The 27,617-nt window shown below is 39.4% G+C and overlaps 1 pseudogene across 1 annotated transcript; it reads left to right on the top strand.

Annotated features, from left to right (window-relative positions):
• The first annotated feature begins 7,333 nt into the window (after positions 1-7,333).
• Positions 7,334-19,197, top strand: LOC145497116 (uncharacterized; annotated as a pseudogene). The gene is made up of 10 exons (XR_014050652.1): positions 7,334-8,324; positions 11,069-11,141; positions 11,948-12,881; positions 13,924-14,064; positions 14,811-15,001; positions 16,068-16,190; positions 16,742-16,812; positions 17,149-17,189; positions 17,795-17,891; positions 18,628-19,197. The product of XR_014050652.1 is annotated as an uncharacterized LOC145497116 (transcript).
• The last annotated feature ends 8,420 nt before the right edge of the window (positions 19,198-27,617 follow it).

The raw sequence follows: 27,617 nt of genomic DNA, 5'->3' as shown, positions 1-27,617 counted from the left end.
CCGCCCCGCCCCGGACAAGTGGCCAAGTCAACAATGAGGGCGACATTAGGGTTTGCGGTATTGCGGTATTCGACAATTTTTCTTGCCGTATTTCGGTAATTTTAATTTTGAATTGCGGTATTGCGGTATTCTCCGAGCCTGCGGGATGCGGTTTTTTAACATTTTGGACGGCATTAAAAATTATCCTCCAGGTTCTTCAACGTTTTCCGATGCCTTTTCCAGTTTCCCATTGGAAAAGGGTAAGTTATTTTTAGTTAATAATTAGCAAACACGCGAATGGATGTTACTTATTTTGCTTATTTCGTCTAAATCGAAAATTACAAATTCCTAGTCGCTATCTCCGTGTTATTTGCTCTAAACGGGACATACAGAGTAGTGGTTTCGGTATGACATTGAATTTTGACCCGGCCGATTGAAGTGTTGCGGTATTTTGTGATGTCATTTGCGATAATGCAGTATTAAAGCCGAATTTTCTTGCGGTGTTCAGAACCCCCATTATGTCCCCCTAAATAATAATCAAAGTGAATTTTTCTTACCTGAGGTGAAAATGGATGGTGGTAAGTTACTACTCACTAGAGCGAAGAGTACAACGAAACTACGATACAAGAGTCCCATGGACAAACGTTATTTCAGCTTCAGTCGGAACTAAATTTAGTCTTAAGATGAGTAGAAACGCAACACTGAACTTGTCTCAGTTAAGCCGGTTAGTTTGAGAACCTCTTGATTCCACATGTAAACAAAGTATCCAAGTAGTTTTGAACAGCAGTTGGTTCAAGAGGATTCAAAAGATATTTCAGCGAGGAGTTCTCGATCGAATTTTTGCAGAGGAGCCTCGAAATCATGACGGCTAAATGAAACACCGGAAAATGCTAATTATGTATGATCTTGAACGGTCTTTTTTGAACCTTTTCCTAGAAAGTCACGCTTGACAACCCACTATGCCGTCTAGCCGTTTGCTATTTCAATTCCCTCGATTTGCTTGTGAAACCTTCAATGTTTATGAACTCGGCATGTATTTACCAGGTAGACAACAAAGTAAGCTTAATTATGGAAATTCCAGTTGGTTGAAAATCACTTGTGAGGATCATACAGTAGCCTACGTTCGGCTAAGTTAAGTAAGCTTCAAAGCTTCAGCGGCCATTTTGTATTTATGAGTGTAACACGTTGTCGAAGATCGTTTTTTATCTAGTTATTCGTTCATCTTTGTTGCTTGGATTTCACATGCCGGCTTTCCTACAGTCGGCTTGTCTTCTAAGTGCGGATATCACAGCGAGGAGTTGTGCTCTCACAGGCCAACACTTCACGGTCTGGACCTTTGGTGTTGGTTAATGCGCCACATTGAAACTTAGGAGTCATTATTGACTCTCGGAAGCCAACATTTAACGGCTTGAATCTGCTCAGCAGACCTGCTTGAGAACATCTGAGAATATCTGAAAGTGTCTGAACGCATTTGAGAGCCTCTGAACGCATTTGAAAGCAAGAGACTCTCCTGCAGTGCTTGTGTTGCCCTAATGCTGTTGTTGCTGTTGAATCGAATTGGACAAACCATCCACACACAGTACGTTGACAAGAGTCTGCTAGCCCACGATTTCGTCAGAAGTAAGTAATATGGGAATCTCTGTTGGACAATACCGATCGAGAATTGGCGGGTCTAAAATACTGGTAGCTGATCGCGGGTAACTGGTAACTGGTAACTGGTAACTGGTAACTGGTAACTAATAACTGGTAGCTGGTCACTGTTAAGTATTAACTGATAGCTGGTGACTGATGACTGGTCACTGGTCACTGGAATTTGGTTAGGTAGGGGGACCAAAACGCATTAATGCCAATCAATTTACAAAAACTTTAATTCCAACAAAAAAGAATATAAATCAATAAACATTCTCTTTTGCAATTCATAACAATAGACCCCAACCAACCGTTGACAGCAATTAATACATGTATCTAAAACGACTTACAAGATATTTTCACATTAACCAGACTATGACCCACGACGTCTGACATTTGGACGTTACTCATCCGACAAGCAGATATCCTCTGAATGAGAACACAGCTGGTGAAAACGAACCTAAGATAACTAAAAACGATTGTGTAGTTCACATTATATCTTATTGGGGCTAAGAAATTATTCCGTATAATAGAATCAGTAGTTGATAAACGTAAACCTGTAATTCTATACTAGTTATAAAAAATTGATTAATCTGAAACGTGATCTATTGATTTTGAAATACTTTAACATAAACAGTAAACAAACAAGTAAAACTGAATATGAAATATGACCACCCACTACCTGCCACCCACTACCATTTACCTTTGAATATTAAATTTTGTTGTTGAAAGAATAAGTTGAAAGAGTGACAAAAGAAGGAATCATGGATGAAAATTTAACTTCACTTCACAATGCGCGTGTGGACAAATAATCTTTTCTATAAGTGTACTAAGATACACTAAGTTTATTGCATCGGTGCTTAGTGTACTGTATCGGTAGTAAGGGACATTTCAGAATATCTAATCTATCAGACACCAGTCACCAGTCACCAGTCAACAGTTACCAGTCAACAATTATCAGTCACCAGTCACCAGTCACCTGCAGTCACCAGTTACCAGTCACCAGTCACCAGTCTTCAGTCACCAGTCACCAGTTGCCAGTTACCAGTCACCAGTTACCAGTCACCAGTTACCAGTTACCAGTGACCAGTTACCAGTGACCAGTGACCAGTGACCAGCTAACAGTATTTTAGACCCACCGATCAAGAATTAGCTCTCATGACAATTTCCTTAAAAGAAAAGATGCTTTGTCGCATTTCAAGGATTGTATTTGGAATGTAATGCTAATGATGTTTTACATGAATGTCTTCTATTTACCAACATTGAAACAAGTTGTTGGACAATGCGAAATGTGGAATGAGGTAGTGTTTTGGTTTACCCAATTTATGTACTACAATGTCTACATACCATTGTTGTTAACGTTGGCAAATGATGTGGAGGAAAATCCAGGGCCTGCAATATTCAATATAGTGGACCCTACAAGAACTGTGTCTGCTGATTTCAGTCAAGGAGATGAAGTATTTGGTGAAAATGCTGGTAAGCAATGTGTAGGAATGTCTCTTACTGCTATTATTTACCATCGATACTTAGCGCACTTTGCTTTACACTGAAGGCATGGAAAACCTTGTATCATATTTACAAATTTCCTCCTTGCAAACTGGGGGTGTACCTTTAGAGATTAAGGGTGTCTTTGTCAGTGACGGTCAAATTGAATGGCCAAGTGTTCATGAAAATCAAAAAAGTGGTGATATGCCTATTGAAGTTAAAGCAGTATGGGCCACATTTCACAGTGCTATAAACTGATTATTTTTCGATATAAATTCAGACAGAATTAAGGACAAAAAATAAAAATTGATACACTGCAGTGATACAAAGAAAGCTTGGTCACAAGGCAACTCTGTACATTGTATACCACTGTCAATATTATGAAAATTAGCCAACATACATTTATAAATTCATATTTGAAACAGGTGACAAGATCGCTTTAGTTTAATCAAAAATCAGCAGTTATAGTAATAATTAGCAATAATTTTCATAATGTGAAGGTGAATTAATCAACATGACACGAGCGTGGGACAAAGAAGAATTCTGGTCCCCGACAGGAATCGAACCCATGACCTCCCGCACACCGGGCGGGCGCTCTATCCGCTGAGCTACGAGAACTCATGGAGAGCAAGGTCATTTAACTGAGTTCATATATGACAGGTGTCCTGCATACTGCTAGGATCAACGCTATCGAAGTCATCGTGAGTAGTAATAAGTTAATAAAGATGGTGAATTTTAAGCTCGGTAATGAAATGTGAAGGTGAATTAATCAACATGACACGAGCGTGGGACAAAGAAAAATTCTGAGTCCCCGACAGGAATCGAACCCATGACCTCCCGAATACCGGGCACATGTCATTACCGAGCTTAAAATTCACCATCTTTATTAACTTATCACTACTCACGATGACTTCGATAGCGTTGATCCTAGCAGTATGCAGGACACCTGCCATATATGAACTCAGTTAAATGACCTTATGGTTTTGCATAACTCTCTCGAATTCTCTCGACCTCCCTCGTGTTTACATGAGGCTATGTAAACACGGAAAAAGTGCTCTAATGCTTTAACTTAAACACGATACGCTTTCAGCTTGTGGGGTCGTGTACCAACTAATTAAAACAAAACGATTACAGTTCAATATCATAAGTCTTACAAAAGTTGTGAAGGTAAAATAATATTTTCATTTCCTTTATCTGTAATTGGTCGTTTGCTGAGCAAACGCACCGCAGGAAAAATATCAGGACCAGGGAAGCAAACACTTAGAACTGTAAAGCGATCGAAGAGGCTGAACACTTTACTTACCTTTAATTAAAGGAGTCTACCGGCGGAGATTGAGAGCAAGAAATACAAACTCGCACTTTTAAGGGATGCAAGGTTTTAGCCTCGCTTCGGTGATCGTGTAGCTCGAGGAGCATCAACCAGAAAACCACAATCAGACCTTTCAAGATTACTCAAGAACAACGCCTTAAGGGGCTATGGTACCCTAAGATATGGCGATGTTCCTGAAAAATTCAATTTCTTGGAAATACAAGATTTAAGACCCTTGAGAACTTGACAAAAACATTTTGAAACGATCTTGCCGAATTTTCTTCTAGGTGAGTGTGAAATTTAAGGAAAGTACACAGTGGTATAAGTTTTTTTCACGTAGCAACGGCCATAGAAACGGCTGTTTATTATAAGAACGTGACCAAAAATATAGATTACTTTTAACATATATGAACGAAACTATTTAGAAAAAAAACTTTAAAGACATGTGCAACTCGATTGGTGTAATTAGTTGTGAAAAGTGTTGCCTCGAATTGCCATCACAGGCTCATTCATTTCCCTTATGAAAAGGAATATTTTCCACAACTGCGGAACAACCATTGCACCCCCTCCCCCGAGATCCAATCTGCTTCCCCTCCCCTCCCCCCACACCCCGCTATTTGTGACTTGTTAAATCCTTAATTTTTCGTGAAAGAAACTTAAGGTGCATTTTTCTCACCGGTTTTCTTTTGTACCGACTGTTACTTCCAAATAAAGCCTGTAAAAAGCACTGAAAGTAAGAGTTAACTGTCAAAATTTAGGTTCATTGCACAAAACAAAACAGAAACTTGCACGATGTGCTTATTTGACAGTCAAATCTTGTTATGTAAAAGAGCAGGACGTTTTGGCGTCAATACTATAAAACACCATTTTGAGTAAAACTTTCAAAATTTATTTTCTCTTGTTGAGTGCAATAGCACACAATTGATCTTTCTTCAACATAATTAAACAAACTTTTTGGTCCATTTTACGGTACCATACCACCTTGATCATTTTATTACACATTAAAATTGGTTGGAGGATGACGAAGACCATCAGTCACAAAGAAGAAGTTTTCCAGAACAGATGTCTGCGAAGCATTTTCAACAATTTTTTTCCCAAACTGCGAACTTCACCCAAAAACAAGGACAGAAGCCATCTCACGGCAGGTAGAGCGAAGGCGATAAAATAGATCGGTCATTCAATTTCCTTTGTTCTTGTTCGCTAGGCCTCGCTGCCAAGTTGAAATTTCGAGGAAGAAGAGAAAAAAAATTTACATTTTGGCTAAAACAAGCGGGCCGCCGTATTTTCCACAGATCCCGTGTTGCTGGAAGCTGGAACCTCAAAAGCTTAAAACTGATGTTTACAAATATTACGCCATTAACAAATTTCAAGTGTAGCAATACTCTTTGAAAATATCTAATCTTATATTAAGTTAAAAATAAACTCAAACAAATGATGTTAAACAATCAGAAAAAAAAAAAAACTGAAAACTGAAAAAGTGAATCTCGTATATCCAAATATTTCATTCATGTCTTGATATCATTCTAAATGGGAAGGAATTCCAAAGTGCGTTATACATACTGAGAAAAGCAAGGAACGGAGAATTATACTTATACGCGGTGTCGATCAGAAAGCACTGAAATCACAGGATTCAACCATACAGCAAAGATCTCTCAGATTTCGAATTGACGAGCTACTGAATCAACGTATCGTCAAGACGATCAAATTTACTCACACGTCAGTAAAAAACGAAAGTCACATTAATTAAATTACAACTTTTAACTTTTTTAACCTACAACTTTTTCCTTGTACCTGTCCTTGGTCAAGTTTCAAATTTTCCTGTGCCTCACAGGTGTGGTCTCCTTTTCATGTCAAGCAAAAAAAGACAAAATCGAGAGCGTACAAAGGCGAGCAACAAGATGGATTTTGAAAACCAGAGGCCTATTCCAAACGTGCTACTGCCGTGCCGAACCAAATTCAATAATTAAATTCGACTTAAGCACGACAGTAGCGCGACGTTTAAAACCACTCAGTTCGGCAGGCTGAATTGAGTTCGGCACGACTACTTAGCACAGCAGGCCTTGCCGTGCTGCACGGCAGTAACGCGACTTGACATCAAAGGGCGTGCTCTTGCCGTGCCGAATTGAATGCATGATATGCTGTATCATCTGCCATTACTTTCTAGCATTTCAAATGGTCTGCAGCAGAGCAAACTTTTTCCGATCCTCGGGGCGACTGAATTAAATTCGAAGTTTGAAACCACTGCCGTTTTTTTGTCATGCCACTGTCGGGCCAAATTCAGTCATTTGAGCTTGGCACGGTAGTAGCACTACGTTTGGAGCAGGCCTTAGGGACACCTCCTACAAGTATCGTTACCGATCTGACCGCTACGCTACTACCATAAATTTATTATAGAGAAGTCAAAGACCTAGTGTTTTTTGCAAGGCCCGTTAAGGACTCATAAATTTAAATATTCATGACTACAATACCTTCGTAAGACAGGGGCGTACACGCTTAACGCAAAACCACAGTATTACGCCAAAAACTACTTTGTGTAAAACGATTAAATTTCGGGCTTATTATTTCAATCGACTTGCCCTGTTGCTCCCTTTTCTTGTTTTTCTAGTGTTCAACTTTCAAGACCTTTGTCATCAACTTTTATTTTTCACTGTTAAGTTCTATCTTTGACATAGACCATCTCTGTACCTGGTCTTCAGTTGGGGACTGCTCCTTCCATAGAAACTATTTTTTTATATTTTTCTTATAGTTTTATTATTATTGTAAATAGCTTTTTAATTATATTTTCAATATTATATGCCTTGTCTATAGACAAATGCACTTGCAGCTTGTTTCATGACCACAAGAAAATCCCTTTCACTGAAGTGAATTTGGCTGGGAGCCACCGGTCAAACCAACCATTTTTTACGTGAAGCAATTAATATAAGACCCATTTTAAAAAAAGCCTCGCCGCTTTCGGTAATTTCGTTCACAAAAGGGAGGTCTTAAAAAAAAAAAACGTTCTTGTTAGAACAAAAAAAGTCACGCAATTGTAAAAAAAGAGTTACGCTGGTTAAAAGTCAGACCAGGGTAAAGAAAAAGTGCACTGGGCGGGAAAAAAAAGGCGGCGCCAGGGCGATAAAGAGTGCGGCACTAAAAAGAGTGCTCCGTACAAACACCTAGCTGTAAAATGTCACTCTGTTATCGGACGGAATGTGACATGATTGACAGGGAATCATTTTACATTCGGTCTTCGAGAAAACCTGAAAAAGGTCGAGACATTGGGAAACGCACAAGCATGGATCTCTCTCCGTTAAAAATTGTCTTCAACCACATCACTTTCGACGAACAAATTCAAGAGCAGTACCTGTGTGATGTTTGGTAAGTTAAATCCGAATGGTGCAGGGAGAATGGATAATCGGTGAAATAGAAAACTGAACGCCGGTATCCAGTGATTTCCCGACATTTCATGTTTTCTTTTTTCCTTTTACAGCAGGAATCCGTTGTTAGACGCTGAATTGGTTATACCTTTTGGGCATACCTTTTGTGGATTCTGTGTCAACATTTTTAAGTCAGAAAATTCAGGAAAGCAGATAAAATGTGAGAAGTGTCGAGACCCTGTGAAAGCCTTTTGTAAAAACCATTTGGCCAACAATTTTCTGAGTATGGTTGACGGGCAATGTAAATGGTGTCAGGGGACATTCCCGTTACATTCGGCAAGAGATTATATAGAACTTTGTCAAGAAATTGAAATCAGTTGCAAGCAGTGCCGCATCGCCGTAAAACGTAAGGATAGAGACGCCCACAAAGCGACATGCCTAATGGCAGACGTGGTGTGTGGATGTGGAATCGTCTTTAGAAGGGCAAACGAAGAAAGCCACAAGGAAACAACTTGCTGTTTGACAGAGGTACCCTGTCCACTTCACTGCGGGAAAAACGTCAAAAGGTGGGTTCAATCTTTATCATGCCCTATTTTCGAGAACACCACTCACAACACTAAAAACTCGAAAATTTTTGTATATTTACAAAACCGCGATGCGAGCGCCTGGTAAATACTATTGCCCGACTCTTTGGCAGGCTTTTGTCACTACGCACAATGTGATTGGCTGCGGCATTTACCAGGACAAGTTATGCCATATCGCGAGGTATTTGGCGTGAATTTCCGTCATGTTGGCGAGAAAATTGCTTGTTTTTCCTGGTGAAAACAGCGTGCAATTTTAACTCTCTAAACTCAAGTCGAACTTAGCCTGCGAGCAGGCTCACCAGTCTGTTGAAGAGGCGCCCTGATCTCTAGCCTGCGAACAGGCTCCCGGCGAGGACGGAAAAAATTTTCGGCAAGCGCGAAACAGAAGAATTCAGAGAGCGAAGCGATCGGGGCGGGGACAGGGGAGTCTTTGATAACGGGCGATTAAACCCCCATGGAGTAGGTCATTTACCGCACAATAAAAAACAAGTCGTCCACATTTGGAGTCAGAGGAAGAGTTGAGTGCGCGCATTACTGATGTTTTAACAAAGTTCCAGTCTATTTCTGGTTAAATTTCAAACTAAATAGGGAGCAGGAAACAGCAGTTGAAAGTATGATCAAGACGTACTTGTCGTGTTGCCTACTGCATATGGGAAGAGTTAATTATTACAAACGTATATGATTGCAAGCGGGCAGCGAAACAACACGAAGGCGTTTGCCCGTTTACCAGCATCATCAAAGACCAGACTGCCAAAGTAAGGTCACTGAGAACCAAGTGTGTGTCCTTAATAGACATAAACTTTAACAGTTTTTCTTCGGCAAAACGTAATTAACAACGGATATCGCGCGTGCATGTTGTTTATATGAAAAAATGAGTTACAATTTTCCCGAAAAATCTGAGCTCCCAAAGTTCATACTTCCGGTGAAAATTAATTGACTTATTCTTTTCTGCGGTTTCCAGGGTGGAAATAAAAAAGTTTATGTCAGAGTAGAATAGATTTTGGAAACAAAATCAAAAAAGAGCAAGTGTCAATGAATACAATTAACGAGGGTTTGAACAACGGAAAAAAGTACTTCTTGATGACTTAATAAGGTGGCTTAAAACAGTTTCCAGGACTTAAATTTTGATGGGTCGTTATTACCACTCTTTATCACTTGATGTTACTATCATGGTATCAAAAAACTGCCCAATCATTGGTGAACACGTTGTTGTCATTTTCGTGACACAATAGGTTACCATAGCAACCCAGCATGACCTCCTAAAAACACCCTTAATTACAGCTTTAGGGTCGTATAATTCAAAAACAGAACTCTGCATTTTTTTTATATTATCAACTTTTAATAAGCATGATAAAACGCAACTTTTGGCAAAGTTTAAAAAATTCTGTAGGTCGGGTTCAGAGCCACCTTAAATTTTCCAACATTTAAGGTGGCACACACTGGGCAGTGTTTTGATACCATAATTGTAGCACCTAGAGATAAAGAGTGGTTGTAACCACCCATCAAAATCTCAGTGGTGGAAACTGTTTTGAGCCACCTTATAAATGAAATATTTTGTCACACTGTTTAAACAATTTGCCCGGCGGCGTTTGTTATAATCGTGATCACTCCTGGCTCAACGGTGAATCCCCACATATATGCATTCTTTATTTGGTAAAGCAGGTCAACAAATGGCAGCAAATGCTGATGAGGACCTGCACTTACAGCAATAAATAACAAATAATTACATGCAAAAGTAAGTGGGAAAAACAATTTACAGATATAATATCCAGCTAGCCCACTTGTTCAAGGAGTGGAGCAATCTCGACCAGTATCGTGAGAATCGTTCCTTACCGGTAAGCCTTATTAGGTAGTTTATCAGGAGCGAACCATGAAAGTTTATTTTTGTGGTTACTAAGAGTTATTACCTGGTTTTAGATCGTCATTGACGCATGAGGAAAGTCTGTAAAGTTCCCATATATGCTAATGAGGCAAAATTTTGACCCATGCAGTATGGACAGTATGGTCTAAGTTCTCGTAAGCGACCACCTCCCGTGCGCGACCACCTAGGTTTGACATCAAGTGTAATGAATAACTTCTGTCCGTTTCTTCCAGATCAAACAGGGCACCAAAACGTGAAAGGGTATGGACTGGTCGTCAAGAACAAGGATAGTTAAAGATAGAGAAAATTGACACGGATTACAAACGACGAGCTTAAAATATTTAGGCTAAGATTTTCAAAATGCACAAACCGTGACGTAACTCCTTTAAGAGCACATGTTTGGCCAAAAATCTCATGTACGCATCCGCACACCTAACTTCATCGAATGGCAGCTCTTCCGTCCTGGTTTGGTCAAACCACGGAGATGTGAGATCGGTAGCATCCCCATAACCAGTCCAATACTTTGAAAATCTTGATTAGCTTGTCCACTACTGTTATTGGTCCTCTCAGGTAGTGTAGGCGTGTAATATCTCGATGGAGGTGACCCTCTTTAATAGGAAAGTCTGTAGCCATGTTAGCAAATCAAACCCAATAGTTGACACATAAAGCAACAGCAGTTGATCGCTTGAGGTAGAGAGAGGTATCTCAGAGCAATTTTTTTTAATATGGTGCCATTTCATAGAAGCCAGATGTTTTTGACCTTTGCTCTGGTGTGAATTCTCGGCCAACCTCTTGAAATAATCAGACATAAACAGATACAAGCTAAGTAGCAAATTATGAGTTGGAATTTGTTTTGTTATCACAGGATAACTCCATTTATGTATTCTGTCCCTCACACTTATTCGTTCACATCAAAAGAGGATGTCGTTTCTGTGGCGGTAAGTCAAGTTTCAAATCAAGAGTTCTTTTTAGATAACACCCCAGCTTTAGAAATCCCAGGAGAGTCCAGAAATAGCCAATCCTGTGACGTGAAATTAGGTCACGTGAACAGCCCGAGAAGCTTTGCGCGTACTTGCATCTTCGACGAAACATCCACGCAACGCGCGCGGTAACATTATCCGCGGAGGAACTGGATGCAATGTCTTAAAATAACTTGAAAGAGACTACCTTGGGAATAAGGCCTGTATGGGAGATCAACTCTCTGATCCTTTCATTCGCTCTTGTTTAGTTACTTCAACACTTTACAGATTGGTAATATTTAAAAGTGAAAACTTTCTGGTTAATCATTTGTCACTAGATGTGGTAGGAGCTCGTGCGGGATTTATAACCAATATGCTCGGATATTTGTCCTTACATGTTCCTCGAAGCTCACAGTTTTCCGCGAGTGAAGCTCGAAGAAAACTGTGAGCATCGAGGAACAGATGATGTCTGAGAACAAATATCGTAGCATATTTTCAGTAAAGTCAACTGGGGCTATTGTGTTTATTATCCTTCAAATGTTTTCGCCACAAAGGGGAAAAGCCACTCAGATATTCCCAAATTTAAGCAGGGGCATATTCAGTCACGTGACGCGTTTAGACCAGTCGCGTGCGGGCGAAAATATTTGATGGATTATAGCATGGGATATTTGTACTCGTTTCGCGCCTTTTTTGACGCCTCTGTTAAAATGCAAAGCGTGTCGCACTTGGCCCTCTTTGAGACCAGTCAGCGTCTTACCGATGACTGGAGTCGTAATGTTTTGCAGATTCAAGGTACTGCCTATGAAAGTGGATCCGTAACACTAGTGGAATCTAAATTAAGTATCCCAGAATCACCGTCGATTTTACAAGAACTGACAGCCTCAGTGAGAAACACGCAACGGGATTCCAACCAATCAAGAACAGGAGAATGCTTTTTATTAACAGCAGCCCAATCTGAATTGAACACAACAACTCCTGACTGTACGTCTCACGAGGCACTCTCGACGTTTGCTCCTCACAGGAGTGGTAAAAGGAGTCAACAGAATCAAAAGATCCACAAGCCTGTCATCCACGAAAGAAGGCATCCTGCGAAGACGAAAATTGCCACGGAAACGGAAGAGGTTAGTGCATTTGGTGTTGTGCGAGAGGTAAATCAAGAATGCAGGAAAATCCAGATACCTGAAATGGACGGTTATCTTCAACCAGTGGACCCTGATAATATGCAAGGCGAAACCATTAACACAGGCATGCGCCATGGAAAAGCTCAAACCCAACCCCCCAAGCGCCCTCAACCTAAACCAAGAGTCAAAAGTTTGAGAAGAAGAGAAACCGGCAACTTGTTTCAATGCAAGCATTCGACTTTAACTGGAACACTCTCAGAATCAAATCCCTTACATGACACAGAGGTAGCTCAACACTGCGCAAGCCTCAACTCTGCCAACCAATCAAATCACGTCATTCCTAAAACGAGAACCCGTCACATACAGGAGCACGGATATCAGAATGAAACTCCTTACCAGAACTCCTTGCGACGTCCTGACGGGATCAAGTCACCATACACGCCAGTGCTCTCTAACACTAATTGGTAAGTGTCACGTGATCAGCTATCCTTGTTTGAAAGGATCGGCGGTGGTTCGTTTGGTCAAGTGTGAAAGGGCGCTGCGTTTGACGTGGCGGGTGACAAAGAGTGGTCCGCTGTAGCTGTTAAAATGTTAAAAGGTAACTAAGATAACATTAAATTATTGTAGAAATAGCATCAACTCGGAGACATATAAAATATTAAGATATATTTAAGTCAGTTATAAACTTTTAACTGACTTAAAATTAAAGTAATGAGTTTTGTCAAATCAATGTCTGTTTATTTACAACTATTCATTAGTTATTTCATGGTTTCCAGAGAAATTAAGGAAAGATATTTATATCACCTAGAATAGTGGAACGAAGCCTTACGGTCACCCCTTTACGGCCACTTCGTTATAGCGGTCACTTTATCACCAACCGGCAACAAAATCTAGCCGTATACATACATACATACATACATACTTTATTTGCAACTCCCCAAAGGGGCTTTTCAGTTACAAAAGGAATAAAAAAGATAAAAATACGTCAATTAAAATGAATAAACAAACTGGGTAAGGAGTCTAAAATTAATTACAGTATTAAAGATTTAAAAATTTACAAAGTTTAAAATTGAATATTAAGAATTTACATTATTAACAGTTAAAATATGTTTGGTCAAGTGTCCCTTAAAAGCTTTCACAGAAGGTAAACTTTTCAAATCGTCACTTAGCTCATTCCAGATTTTTGCTCCGCGATATGCAAATGATCTTTGTCCGGTAGCCAGTCGGCAACGTGGAATGTTTAAGTCATTACTCTGTCTGGTGTTTCTTGTAGCGATTTGAGATCGGAAAATGAATTTATCAATCAAGTAGTCTGGAACAAGATTATGAATACATTTGAAAGTCATCACAGCGTCATTTATGTAGAGTCTATCGCTGACCTGCAGCCAATTCAAGGATTTGATGCCTTGTGAGATATGGTCGTACTTACGCAGTCCCAATACAATACGTGCAGCAAAATTGTAAAGTGTAGCCGTTTTAAAGGAATTCTTTGCATAAGAAAATGACTAACTGAGCTTTTGCTTGGGCCAGAATAAAGTGGCTATTTTATATAGCGAGGTGGCCGTATTAACGAGGTGGCTGTAAGGCGGTGTTCTACTGTAGTAATATTAATGTCCGCACTTATGATACATCTGTTACAGAAAATTCGTCGAAATCAGATCTCAGGGATCTCTTGTCTGAGCTGGACTTGCTGAAGAAACTTAAACCTCATCCAAACGTGATTCAATGGCTGGGCTGTTTTACTAAGGACGTCATTCGATGTAAAGGAAGAAAAGAATTTAGTGAGTTTGTAAACCATTGAAATTATTATAACTGTTATAATGGTTAATAATAGTCATAATCATCATTTTTAAAGAGGAATTTTAAGTCGCTAAAATCTGAGGAGAGGTCATACAATTAGGTAATGCTTAAAAAATAGAAAACATGTTCCATACGCGTTTCTATCGAGTCATACAAACACAAGTGGAAGTTTAGGAGAGCGAGAAATGCTCAACACGAGTCGACAGGCGAATGCTCCCACGACTTTTTCGAGTTCTCCAAAACTTTCACCAGTGTTTCTATCACCCAATAGAAACACGGAGAACATGTTTTCTATGTCTGTTAGTAACCACCGCGACAAAAACAAGAAAACAACTTGTTTACTTTCATCACCAAAATGTAAATTCTCAACCAATCAGCGCGCGTATTTTCTTTGGGCTATTTTCTAATCTATTCCAATGAAGTAGCCTGCGTGACTGGCGGTGTTCTTGTTCGCTCGAGTGACAAAACCGTTAAATCGAACTGCACAAGCCGCTCCTCACGTACCATTATCCTCGCAGCCAAGACGCTCTCCCGCCGTCAAATTTGCCCCAGCGCGAACAATCCCACCAGCTACGCAGGGTACTTTTTAAAAAAGGGAAATTGATGCTGATGACGCTAGTTTTGAATTGTAAGCTCAGTTGACCACTCTGCACGGAAAGAGACGTCTGTTTTGTTATTAGATCGTCAGTTTGAAGCAACAGATGACTTTATGGTTCTTTACCCACAGGGCCGCCTCTGGTCATCCTGGAGTTTGTTCCTCACGGGGATCTTCTGGGATATTTAAAGAAAAGCAAAGGAGAAACAGATGATTATTACAACTTAAGAGGTGCGGACGTTCCACAGAAAATACCAACACAACAACTTTACAAATTCGCATCTGATATCGCTCGGGGAATGGAATTCATCTCGGCTCAGAAGGTCTGTTGTAGTGTAGAGATTTGTGCTATCGAATGTTACTAGTAATATCGCTTTCATACGTTTTTGCTCCCTGTTTCTTCCATTTCTCTTTCGCTTATGTACTGTTCTCATATTTGTGACGCTTTTATTTCAATACTCAAAGTTTAACAGACGCACATTTATAATTTATTTCTTATAATTTACTTCTTATATAGCGTTGTTTCTTCTTCGACCATAACCCTATGTGGGTATAGGGCCAGACATTCTCCTTCGCCATGTCACACGGTCACGAGCAGCCACTGTTGCCTCGCTCCATGAGCCAAAACCCAATGCTGTTCTTTCTTTTTCTGCGGTTCTCCGCCAAGTCTCTTTCGGTCTGCCACGACTTCTTCTTCCCTCTGGGGTCCATGTTAATGCTGTCTTGGTATGTTTATTTGGATCCATTCTGAGAACGTGGCCGATAAACTTCCAGCGCCGCCGGAAGATTTGCTCACTGATGGTACTGATGTTGGCCCGCTTTCGAATCTCCTCATTTGATATTTTCATAGGCCAATAGATCTTCATAAGCCTTCTCAGACTTTTATGTAGAAATAAGTCTAGCTTGGTCGCATCTCTTTTAGTCATACGCCATGTTTCACAACCGTATAACAGACTAGCTATAACGTTGGACTTAAAGGTTTAATAATGATAATAAATATTTACAGGGGTAAGATAAAAATACGTACAAAGATAAATAACTGCTAAATGCACTTTTGCAAATTTAATTTGGCCACATCTCAGGAGGGAACAGTGACTGCATGCCAATCTGAGGCGGTAGAAGATTGGGTTATGCAAGAAGTGGCCATATTAAGGGTTTTATTGAACTGAAAATGAACCGCCAGATAACATTCTTTTCAATTCGTCGCGTTCGAAACAAGACGAAAACTGCGGTGGGTATCATCTCACGGTTGCTTGTGAACCAGTTACTGGGAACAATATGGCTTCTCATAGTCTGTTTTCAGTGATGACAAGCCACTGCGGAACATACAAGACTCACCCAGATTGTTTTCTCTCTTTTCTAAAGTGGCAAATGTTTTACTCCCTACAGCTCATTCACCGAGATCTGGCCGCGAGGAACGTGTTAGTTGGTGAAGGCCTGCGATGTAAAATCACAGATTTTGGAATGGCGAGAGATCTGGGGCGAAATGAAATTTATGTCAGAAGGTCTAACGTAAGTACGCATGCTGGTGAGTGCTTATCTTCTTTGGTTAACTGTGGCAAAGTTCCCAAGATTATTTCAGTTCTCAGAACATGCAGAACGTTAGCAGCAAATTCCCTAAAGCTAATTGGCGAATGTGAAGCACGAGTGAGCGAGCGAGATCTGGGAAACGGACGAAGGAGAAGAGAATTCAAAAGGGAACAAAACATGGGACCTGTGGGAACTTCCGTTAACCATGCTGATCATTGAGAGTATTGCTGTCTGGTTTCACCGCAATTGATTCCTAATTTCATTATTGTAGAGGTTAAGTCCTTCTGCACGGCTTGCGACTCTGTCGCCCTAACGTATTCAACAACGCCCGGGGGATCTCCTATATAAAATGGACGGGGATGTTCGTCGTACCTTTTAGGGATTAAAAAATCAGTTTTGGTTCCTTTCAGGGTGTTCAGCCTCAAACATTCCACAACGGGAACTTTTGCGGCACTGTTTTTCGAGTTTTATCTGCACCAGCCATTTGTATCTTTTATTTTGTTTATTTTTGGTGTTATTGTCATTAATTCAAGGGCCTGATGCCTGTAAAGTGGATGGCAGTTGAGTCATTAACAAGTCAAGTCCATACCACAAAAAGTGATGTGTAAGTTGAAAGAGATCAAGGTTGGCATTTCGAGGCTACACGATTGGCTTGAGAAACTCGCGCCTCCTTTCTATCCAGTCAGAAGTGAAATCAAAACCAATCGTGACTCGTTCGCACACGTTTTCTCACGTTTCGCGTCAGTTACATGTGTTTTCTTAAAGTTTTGATTGGTTCATTGGATCGTCTGTGTCCTTTGTGATTAGCCAGAGTGATTACTTTGGTTTTGGTTTTACAACACTCAATTGAAAACCGCTCCGTGTTGTGTCATCAATTAGCATGTATACTAAAGTATTTTGACGCTTGAAAAAGGTTATTTCATTTCATTTCATTTCATAGGTGGAGTTACGGTATTGTCCTGTATGAGATTTTTACTCTCGGTGAGTAATTTCTTGTATGCGGTTCTTAAAACATTTCTAGCACCCATTCTCGAATAAGCCCCTCCCTCCCTCCCCCGCCCCCCGCACTAGTAAAGACTTAGCTTAAATTAAAGCCGTTGGAATCAGTTTATGGTACAGTGGAACCCCGTCAATCCCGGGTCACCAAAGGGCCACAAAAATGAGTTGGTCGCATTCACGGGGTGGCCGTAAGGCGGGGTCTCACTGTTATTGAGAAAGACAATCCAGGCCCGGATGCTTAGGCGAAGCCCACGACTAAGTTCCGTGGCCAGGAAATACAATATTCGACAGTTTGGAACCGACAAGACCAAAACACCTGCATCAATTTCCTACTCGTAAAACCGCTAATGACAGCTTGGCTTTCACGATCAAGCTAAGCAAATGTTTATTGTAATTTTTTGTACTTTGAGCGGTTAAGGAGATTCAAAAGCTAGACTTGATGCTGTACAAAGCAGAATTTAAATGTAGTTTATACAACTGTACTTTTCGGTTCTTGAACTAGACCCCTAGCATGAGCCTGTTGAGCTCATTTCTTCGGTATCTTCAGAGTCGACAATGCCTTAATAAGCGATTTGAAACGTTTCCAGGAGAAAATCCTTACGATGGAATGACCGGAGAAGAAGTTTTTACCTTTGTGGCAAGTGGTCACAGACTACCAAGGACTCCGGCCGTGAGCTCAGACTTGTATGTATAATGAATTATCGCCGGTTTACCGAAAGTGTTTCTCACTTATCCCACCTTGTGATTGCTAAGAACTTCTCTGGCAGCGTCCACACTACGCCGGATCGGAGGAATTTGAAAACACAGCTTTATTTCTACGGTTAGGCCTACCGTCCACACTAATCCTTAACCAAAACAGGGGTTTTCGAAAACACTCGTTAAACGGAGGAATTTGAAAATGCCAGCTTTTCGATCGTTTTCGTGTGAACGGAAACATTTTGAAAACGGAGCTTTTCGAAAACGATGACGTCACGATAATCATATGATTTCCCTGACCGAGTTTTCCTCAAACACAAATCCAAAATGGCCGGTGATTGTTGCGTTTTTACATTCCTCCGGCGTACTGTGGACGGAAAACATTTGATGTGTTTTCAAAGTGAAACCACCGTTTTCCAATTCCTCTTGCGTAGTGTGAACGGGGCCTCTGATGTCAATCCTCCTCGTTAAAGTGCTGTTGCTGGGGCCAGAAATCCTTTTCACTCTATTGGATTGGATCTGAAACTTATAAAAGTCTAGTTTCCTTCGCGCGCAGCGACTCTTCCGGGATGGGAATCTTGTATGTCCATCGCATGTTACTGCAACATTTTCTTCGGGCATCATCTTGGAAAAGATGTAGTAAGAAGAAGTGTCTTTCTGCGTTATATTCAACAATATCGTGATTTGCTGTAATGTAGTGTTTTTTTGTTTTTTTTTCCGGTAGGTATAATCTTATGAAGCAGTGCTGGCATGAGAACCCTTCCGAGCGGCCGACATTTAGCTCAGTCGAGGATTGGATAGAAACTCTTACTTATGACTACTGACGACAGGAAAAGATCTCCAAGCTTCCCATTGTTAGACTGGTCTTCAACGGAAGCGTGTGGAATTGATTATCATTTGTAAAAATATATTTTATACCAATATCGAGGCTGAAATTCGCTAAATTTTAAGAGTATTTTAAGAACAAAGCCGAGGCTAACATTTTAAAAAGAATATAATTTTTTATGTTGAAAACTTGTAAATACAATTAAAAGTGTCTAAATTTATTCCTTTCTCTAAACGGGAAAACTAGCCAAAAAGCATCAAAAACAGCAATAGCCATTTGTTTGACGCTAGTAACAAGAAGTTACGTGCGTCATATTAGGCTTTAATGCCTGCAAACTGGCTCCAAAATTACTTTAACACCATGCAGACACGAAGTATATTCAAAAACAAAAATGTCATACGTTATAATCTAAGAATATTTACGAGATTATTTCCAGACTAAAATCGTCAGAAAAATAAGGCATTCAACCTCGGCCGGAAAAACAGTATTCTTATGAAAAAAAGAGTGTATTATAAAGAAGCAATCTGATCACCTCTCTACGCGTTAAAATTCAGGCTAGTCATGCCATTACGATGGACCGTTTGCTAAAAGTTTAGCCGATTTGCCAGATAATTAGAGAACTGTTTTCTGCTAAGAAGAAAAACTTTTCCGGTAGGTCTGGCCAACCCCAGTCCGTATCGAAGAAATACAGGTGTCGTTTAATTTAAAGGTTATCGGCTAGTCTCCCCGTCTGTTTGCTCTAACTATGAAACTGAAAATCAAAATCATTACGACAATCTTAAGTCCCCAGTAGGGGCCTTAAAGGACCCCAGTCAGCCACACCTTTGTTTTTGTTTACATGCGAGTGTTTGGCTATTGTGTTTTATTCGGGGCATGTCGAAACGAAGGAAATCATTATAAAACTACTAAAGGTAAAAAATTAAACATACTTTCAGGAACACAACTTGCAGTAAAGTAATAAGAGTTCGCTTCACCGTGCAATGTCAATAAGTTCGATAGCATCGAAAGTAGTGGAGGCTGACTATTAAGGTACTGAGCTCAATAACACCTATAAACTAGTGGCAAGAGCATACGCCCAAGCCACAACAATAAACTTTTAACAATGACATTGGCTTTGTAATGTATTTTACAATAAAGGGACGGACCATGGCATTTTTTTTTTTTTTTTTTTCTTTTGAGGGAGGGGAGTTGGGCAATTTTCAGCTGTGACATGTAAGGATTTTTTCAAAACAGTAAAACGCGGGCTAGACATATATTGCAAAGCACTTGCTCGATTTTTTTTCCATGGCTCCCCATACACGATTATTTCTTTCAGCAGTTTTTGTTGTCTCTGAGGATTTTTTTTTTTTTTTGAAAATTGAAAAAATATTGTTGTTACGTGCTGGAATAACAAAGAGATGTCCGCAAACAAGGCATAAGTGAAAAGAACTCCTGAGTACGATATAAGGTACGCAAGAAAAGGGTGACAACGAGCAATTACCCTTTTTAAATATTATTTATTAGTTTTACGCTAGCTGTTACATTTACTTAGGTTAAAGAAGCAGTTCGTAAAGCAGACGTACTGTCCTTCATGGCCATACAGATATTCATCTTGATTAACTTTGAACTCCAACTTCCACCGAATGTAAACAATAATGCTTGGCTTTCTTGATTCACTGCATTCTTTCCACCCACTGGATTCTTCTGTTTACACAAACTCTTACAGAGGACTTCATAATAAACTGTAAATTCTATGTCTTTTTCCCTTTTCGGCTACCATCTCTTGCTTCTCTTTCTTCTCCTCGGATATAGCAAGGGCAGAATTATCGAAGTCATAGCTTCACCATAGTGATCGCAGTTGATTAAAGCTTCCTCACAGTATCGTATCCACAGCATAAAGTTGAATCACAAGCGGCCACGAGGGTAAGCTCTCGGGCAAATAAGGAGAGAGTGTATCTTGTATTACTTACAAGCCTGCTTTTATTCTTTCTTTTACTCTAAGCATCTAGAATGTTCTGTTGTTATCTATAATTTGTTACAAGGTGTACTATTTGTGGAAACTGCTGAGTCACATCAAAGAAATTTCTGGAATATTGCAGATTGTAAGATAATTCTAGAAAAGTCTGGGATTGCGTGACAGATACACTAAAAGTAATTCTGATCCTCATAACATTGTAAAGAATTTCTCAAAGCAGACGGTACCTTTCTCGGTAACGGCAAAAATCATATGCAAATTTACAAGCCGTCGTTAAGATCTGTCGAACATTTAACTCAAAGCTGTCACAATCAGCGATTTAGCCAATCGGATCATGATATCACTTCTGGTATCATGGAAAGGCGGTATTAAGAGAATGTCCAAGGTCTCCCCCGTTACGCCCCGCTCGCTTCCTCTCGTCGCATTTTTTTCTCGCCCTCGCCGGGGAGCCTGTTCGCAAGCTATATACCATGGAAATTAGGAACAACGAGTACCCTCGTCGTTTCTATGGAAGGGGGATGCATCGCCGGACACCATTGAGATACTCCTGCGATAAAAGTGAATTGAGGATTCCTTTTTCAGCGCACTGCCCATGTACATTGCTATAAAAATAAAATCACCTCATATCCAACAAGTGCGAATGAATAATTGTTTTAGTTATTCATTGTCGCGAACATTAACTTAGCCCTCCTACAGATGATGCAGACTATTCAGCTCCACCTAAACAAAGCGATTGCGTTAAAGGACGGCAAATCGTCGGAGCGTTGTTCTCTGTGGAAGTTAAGTGGAACACGCGAAGAAAGCAAGCGAGAGAAAATAAGTTAATAATAGATTTCGCTCAGTATCAAGAAAGTTACGACAAACCAAAAACGACTATCTGACAAGAGGCCGGTGCGGGGGTGCTCGTCGGAAATTTTGAAGAGAACCCCTAAAAGAGGTACTAAGATCCTGTTTTGTGGGCGTGGCTTGAAATCCCCCCCCCTCCCCGCTAAGTGGTACTCATTTCTAAACTAACACACTATGTCCTGTCATATTTTTTTCGGCTCAATACCCTAAAAGGTACCGCAAAAGCTTCCACTGTGGAAATTTTGAGGGTTGAACACCCTAAGAGGTACCAAAATCCTTTTAAACTCCTAATAGGTACGACGAGCACCCCCGTTCTTTTTATTTGGAAGTCCCCCCTGGTGCGGAGCGTCACCCTGACATCATATTCCCGTAAGGAGTCAAATTGACCAAGAATTTTAAAAGCTTGACAAGACATTGAGCTCATAACCGATAACGTCGCTGAACGAAGGACAAATACGGTGACAAAATGCCGCTGGTTTGGAAGTCCTACCCCGGTGGAATCCAGTGTTACACCAAGTAACAAGCTTAATGGGTCCTGAGCCGTAAATCAGGTTCCAGTCACTTTGGGTAGGTTTTTGGGTCTAGAAGGTTTTGTTTAATTAAGTTTGGTTTGCTTTTAATGCTTTTTTGTACTATAGTTGATAGAGGAAAATGTTTTTTACATTCAATGACTTCATGCTTTTTATCAATCTTTTCAGTGTAAAATTACAGGTCGCAAAAATCGATGAATCGCCCGTCCAATTTCGATGACGTTCAATTCTCGGCTACAAGCCGGGAGTCGTGAGACAATCAGAAAACTGGAATTGCACTGCTGAATTTCTAGATTTAATTGATAATTAGGTACCAGTGTTTCAATATCATTTTTGTAATTTCTTTTTTTTCTTCAAATGTCCTTAATTAGTAGAGGGTCTTTACCCTCGGTTAGATGGGCTCCACACTTCAATAAAGTTATTGATTGATCTTGTACATATATATCTGAGCGATTTCGCAAAAGCAATTGCTTGCTAGGTTTTCGCCTGGATTCGGACGAAGCCCGAACCCAGGCCGTCCAGGTCTAGCCAGTGGCCATAAACCTAGGGAGGAGGGGGTGGGGGGCTGTCGAGGGCAGGGGAAAGGGGAGGGTGTCTTACTGACATCTTCACTTAGCTAAACTTTTCAGTGCCAAATAACCTTGCTATTGACTGTGTTGCTGGGCACTTGGCTCAGCTATTGAACATTGTTTGAGGGTTGTGTGTTGACATGGCACGCTGCTGGATAGGCCCATGCCAATTGCATACGCAATGGACAATCTCCTAGCCAGGGGGTGGTTAGAACATTTCTGGCCACTATCTGTCTGTCTGTTTTTTTTGTTTGTTTGTTTTTAATACTTTAATTGTGATTCACACTACTTACAACACTGTAATACAACTACTAATTACAACAGTGATAACTATTTACAACAGTCATACAACTACTTACACTACTTATACCACTTACCAATATGATGCAATTACAGATGTGCACAACTTACTCTACAAAACAATACGATTAATTTTCTAACTTACGATACTAATACTTACACTACTTACGATATAATACCATTACTGATGCTTCTTACATTCATATTATAACAATATATAATGGTAATTGAACAGAGTGGAGTGCAATTTGGTCTGAAATCATATGCATGATTTCAAAATCAAACGAACGCGCAGCGCGAGTTCGATTTGAAATCACAAGTATAATTTCAGACCAAAATTGCACTCCACGAAGTTCAATTACCACTATTTATTAAATCACTTTTAAAATCCTCAGTTTTTCACCTAAAATTTTCGATTTTGGTATAGCGGAACCGGCCCTTGTGAGATAACTTTAAGAATTCCTAGGAATTCCTAGGAAAAAATTCCTAGGAATTCCTAGGAATCTAAGGTGTGAATTTTCACGGTAATTCGGACTCGGAATTCCTAGGAATTCCTAGGAATTCCAAGTTTACATAGAGCTGACTTGGAATTCCTAGGAATTCCTAGGAATTCTAACTGAAATATACTCACCTTGAAAATTCCTTAAAATTCCCAAAAATTCCTAGGAATTTCTGAGAATAACTTGGAATTTGTAGGATTTTTTGAGAATAGGTTGGAATTTTTTGGAAAATCTGAGAAAAACTGGGAATTTTGTATCATTTGTAGGTCAGACAAAATTTTGATGATTAATGCCCGACATTAAAATAACAAATAAAGTCACTGATATCACATCAAACAGGTTTTAAATCAATGGTTTATTACATTTGCTTTCATGAATTTATACATAAGATTAACTATCCTGTTTCTTTTTCATTACATCAAGAATCAAAAGCAAAACTGAAAACAGATATGATGGTCAAACTTTTACATGTTTGATAAAAAGAGAACTCTTTCAGATAATTTACTTACTTTTTTGGTTTAGAAATCCAACAATTTTCCATTCACAAGATTGTAGCTTAAATTATTGTTATTATGTGGAACAAATCTGGATTTTCATGATTGTAAGGAATCAATGGTAAGAACAAAACTGAAACACTCCTTAAAATTAAAAAAGGCTGAGTTTGGGCAAACTTAGCTGCTGTTCAGTTATTTCTGTTGATTCTGCAGCTTCTTTTGTTGCCCTCTAATTAGGGTGTCAACAGCTAGCCTCTTAATCGTCATCTTTGTTGTATGACACCTAAAACAAATTAACAAAAAAATACATTACATTGCGATATATATGAGGTACTGTAAGACTGAGATCCAAATGTTTATGTGCTCACAGTTTAATACATGCAGCTAATTAAGACCTGACTGTAAGCTGGTTGAAATGTTAAAAGAGAAGACTTGATAATTGTGAAGGTGCTTGTATACTATTGATAAATATGTTACATAAATCTTGAGCTCACAGTTGATTAAATAAAGGTTTTCCTTCTTCTGTCAGTGTATCAACAACTCTCGAATTGGAGGATATATATACCACGGTTTTTAGCCAAATTTAGACATTAGAAATATTAAAAAAGACACTTAAAACATTAAAGGAACATTTAAATAATAGAGTAAACACAAAGGAATATACGGATGGACAAAAATTGAAGATCAACACGGATTGCCATACAGTCAGGCTGAAACACACAGGAGACACGTATCAAACTCATGCACAATGTGGCTGCCTCGTCGGGAGTTTTTGTGAAGAACTTTGACTGGGATCAGAGAGAACTGCTATATTTGTTTCGTTTGAACAAGTGTGGCGAGAGAAACTACTTGTTATTCGCAAATCAAATTGTTTAGGCACCCACTGACTGGGCAACCTAAATTGTTTCAACTTTGCTTTAGCCAGAATTAATTTCATACCATGACTGAGTGACCCACTCGTGTATGATTCGTGATGAAAAAGTTCATTGAAAAGCTTCTGTCTAAATACAAGAATTTACCTTGTATAATATAAGGTTACTTGAATTCGATTACTCACCAAATAATTTTGTATACGGCTAATCTGCCCTTTGAATTTTTCCCCGTTGAAACATCCACAGTAAGACTTTCCTTTAGCTCCAAATCTTCGCCAATAATAACTTGTTTTTCGTTAATGACACTCACCCTGTTTTCTTCTGGTCACAGGACCGCAGCAAAAACCATTTTGATATAATTTTGGAAGTGAAATCTACTAAAACGCACGAGCGATCAACCGTTAACGCTGAATTCAAAGATGGGCGCCAAAAGAGAATGAATAACGCGATCTTTGTCAGGTTCAGTCACGAGGATAGTCAGGTGAAAATTGGCGTGCTGTGATTGGTTCCGTTGATCAGTTGAGGAGAGAATGGAACTGGAGAAGAAGGAGAGAGAGACTGGCAACGAGGCTGCCGGACCAGTCGCTTTCGATGGCAAGTCTGTTTCCCTTTCCACGCGATTTTGGTGGTCTTTTGAAAGATGGGTCTTGCTTCAAAAGGAAAAAACTACACAGACTTTTTACGAAGAAATCAAGGAGGAAAATGGAACGTACTTTAACTGGTTGATCTGTTCTCGACGGTTGTCAAGATAACAAAGGATCGTGAGGCACTTAAATCAAGTTCACTGCAAAGGTAAGGAATCCAATTTTATAGGGATTTTCTGTTATGATAAGCTATAATTGTAAATAAATCAAACTAAGCGATGCATTGTGTGCTATTTAAAAACCCCAAAAGCCGAAATTCACCTGAAAAGTTTCAAATCGACTTAAGGAAACGAGATAAATTCTGCGAAATAAGCTTAAGCTTGTTGTATTAGTCCACCAAATCTATTTTGAGAGCCCACATGTTTCAACACCCAGTCAGCACAATGCAGCAAGTATAAATTTGCAATGCTTGTCATTTTTTCCTTTCAATTATTTATAAGGATTAACATGATATGAGATCTATAGTCTTTTCAATACATCAAGATGTAGGTTTTTTTTATTTGCATTGTCATTTATTTGTGTCAGTTATTTATTTGTTTCCCACTGACTCAATCTTTTTGATTCGTTTGATTTTGTTGTGTTATGAATTAAAGTGACCGCAAGGACAAGGAAATACAAGAAACATATTGATGATCCCACTATGCCCATACCAAAATCTACAAGATTCGACCACAAAAATTGCTTAAAGCAGTCTTCACAGGCCTGTTGATGTCATCTCCCTCTCTTGCATCACTTTTTGCTGGAGATCATTTCCAGCACCATGAACAGAACACCTCAGAGTCTTCGGCTCACCTGAGTGAGATGGCTGTTGGCAAAAATGTTGTGGATGACTTTGATGGATTGTGGAGTCAACCTTTATGCAAGAATTGAAGCTTCACAGAAGCATTTGATGAAATGGAGTTGCATATACCTGAAAAGACTACAGAAATACCAACTGATGTAATACACAACAACTCAGATTTGTCCACAGACAGTGATTCAGATAATGATGTTGAAGTTTCTAGTTCTGACTCCTCTGAAGAATTTGAGAACTCTGACACTGATGGCCATTCACTTGACTCCCCTGATGAAAGTGAAACTAATGGTTCCTAAGAAAAAGACATTTTCTGCCAAAGAATATGCCTGTACGGCTATTCTGGCCTTAATTTCAAGACATTGTATGACAATGAGAGGCTGCTAGAGATATCCTTGTTTTAATGAAACTACGGGTAATTTGTCCAGAGAATGTCACAGTACAGTTTTACAAATGTACAGCAGGTGTGTGGAAACTGTGAGCTTTTCATTTATGACATCTGAGAGAGATGTCTTCCTCTTTTTCCTAAATTCAAAAAGGATCAAGTCAAAAATTGTTCAACAGTGGGCTGTGATGGGTATGTGTGTGAATCTACAATTATATTAAATATATACATGCATATATATACTTTTGGTTTTATTGGAATTGTAAATAATATATATTCATTTATGCTGACAGGAATTTTTTGCTTAATCTATTTATCAAATCTAAGAGCATCCATTTTTCTATCAGTTAAACTCTGGGTGTTTGATTTAAGGGTCCATATGGGCACATATACACTAACAAATCATGTTGGATCTAAAAAGCAATGTTATCAGTGCTATAGTTTTATGTTGAGTTGTCAGACTTAAACTGGAATTAATGTACATTTCTTTGGAAATAATTACCTTGGAGCTTGACAACAATAAAAAAGGATGGAACTACAGAGAAATGATCGTGTTGATTTTTACTAATGTACGGAAATTGATTCATGCACTGAGTTCATCTTTAATTTTGACACTTTGGAAAGTTATAGAAATTTCCAACAATATTTCATGTGTTTTAGCTATTCCCCAAAACTCCTAGATATTCCAAACACATTTTTTAAAGCACTCTGGGAAATAATAGGAGTTCCAAGGATTATTCCCAATAATTCCCAGTCATACTTTTCACTATTCCCAAATATTCCCAGAAATTCCAAGGTCTTGGATTAAGCATAATTTGCATGGCTTGGAATAACTTGGAATTCCCAGGAATTCCCAATAATTCCCAGTCATACTTCCACTATTCCCAAATATTCCCAGAAATTCCAAGGTCTTGGATAAAGCACAATTTGCATGTCTTGGAATAACTTGGAATTCCTAGGAATTCCCAGACTACTGGGAATTTATTTCGCAGGGGGGAGAC

The sequence above is a fragment of the Orbicella franksi genome, chromosome 9, assembly GCF_964199315.1.
Source record: "Orbicella franksi chromosome 9, jaOrbFran1.1, whole genome shotgun sequence".
In the NCBI taxonomy this organism is placed as follows: domain Eukaryota; kingdom Metazoa; phylum Cnidaria; class Anthozoa; order Scleractinia; family Merulinidae; genus Orbicella; species Orbicella franksi.
The sequence above is the reverse complement of the archived record's forward strand: the minus strand, read 5'-3'. Positions and strand labels throughout refer to the sequence as shown.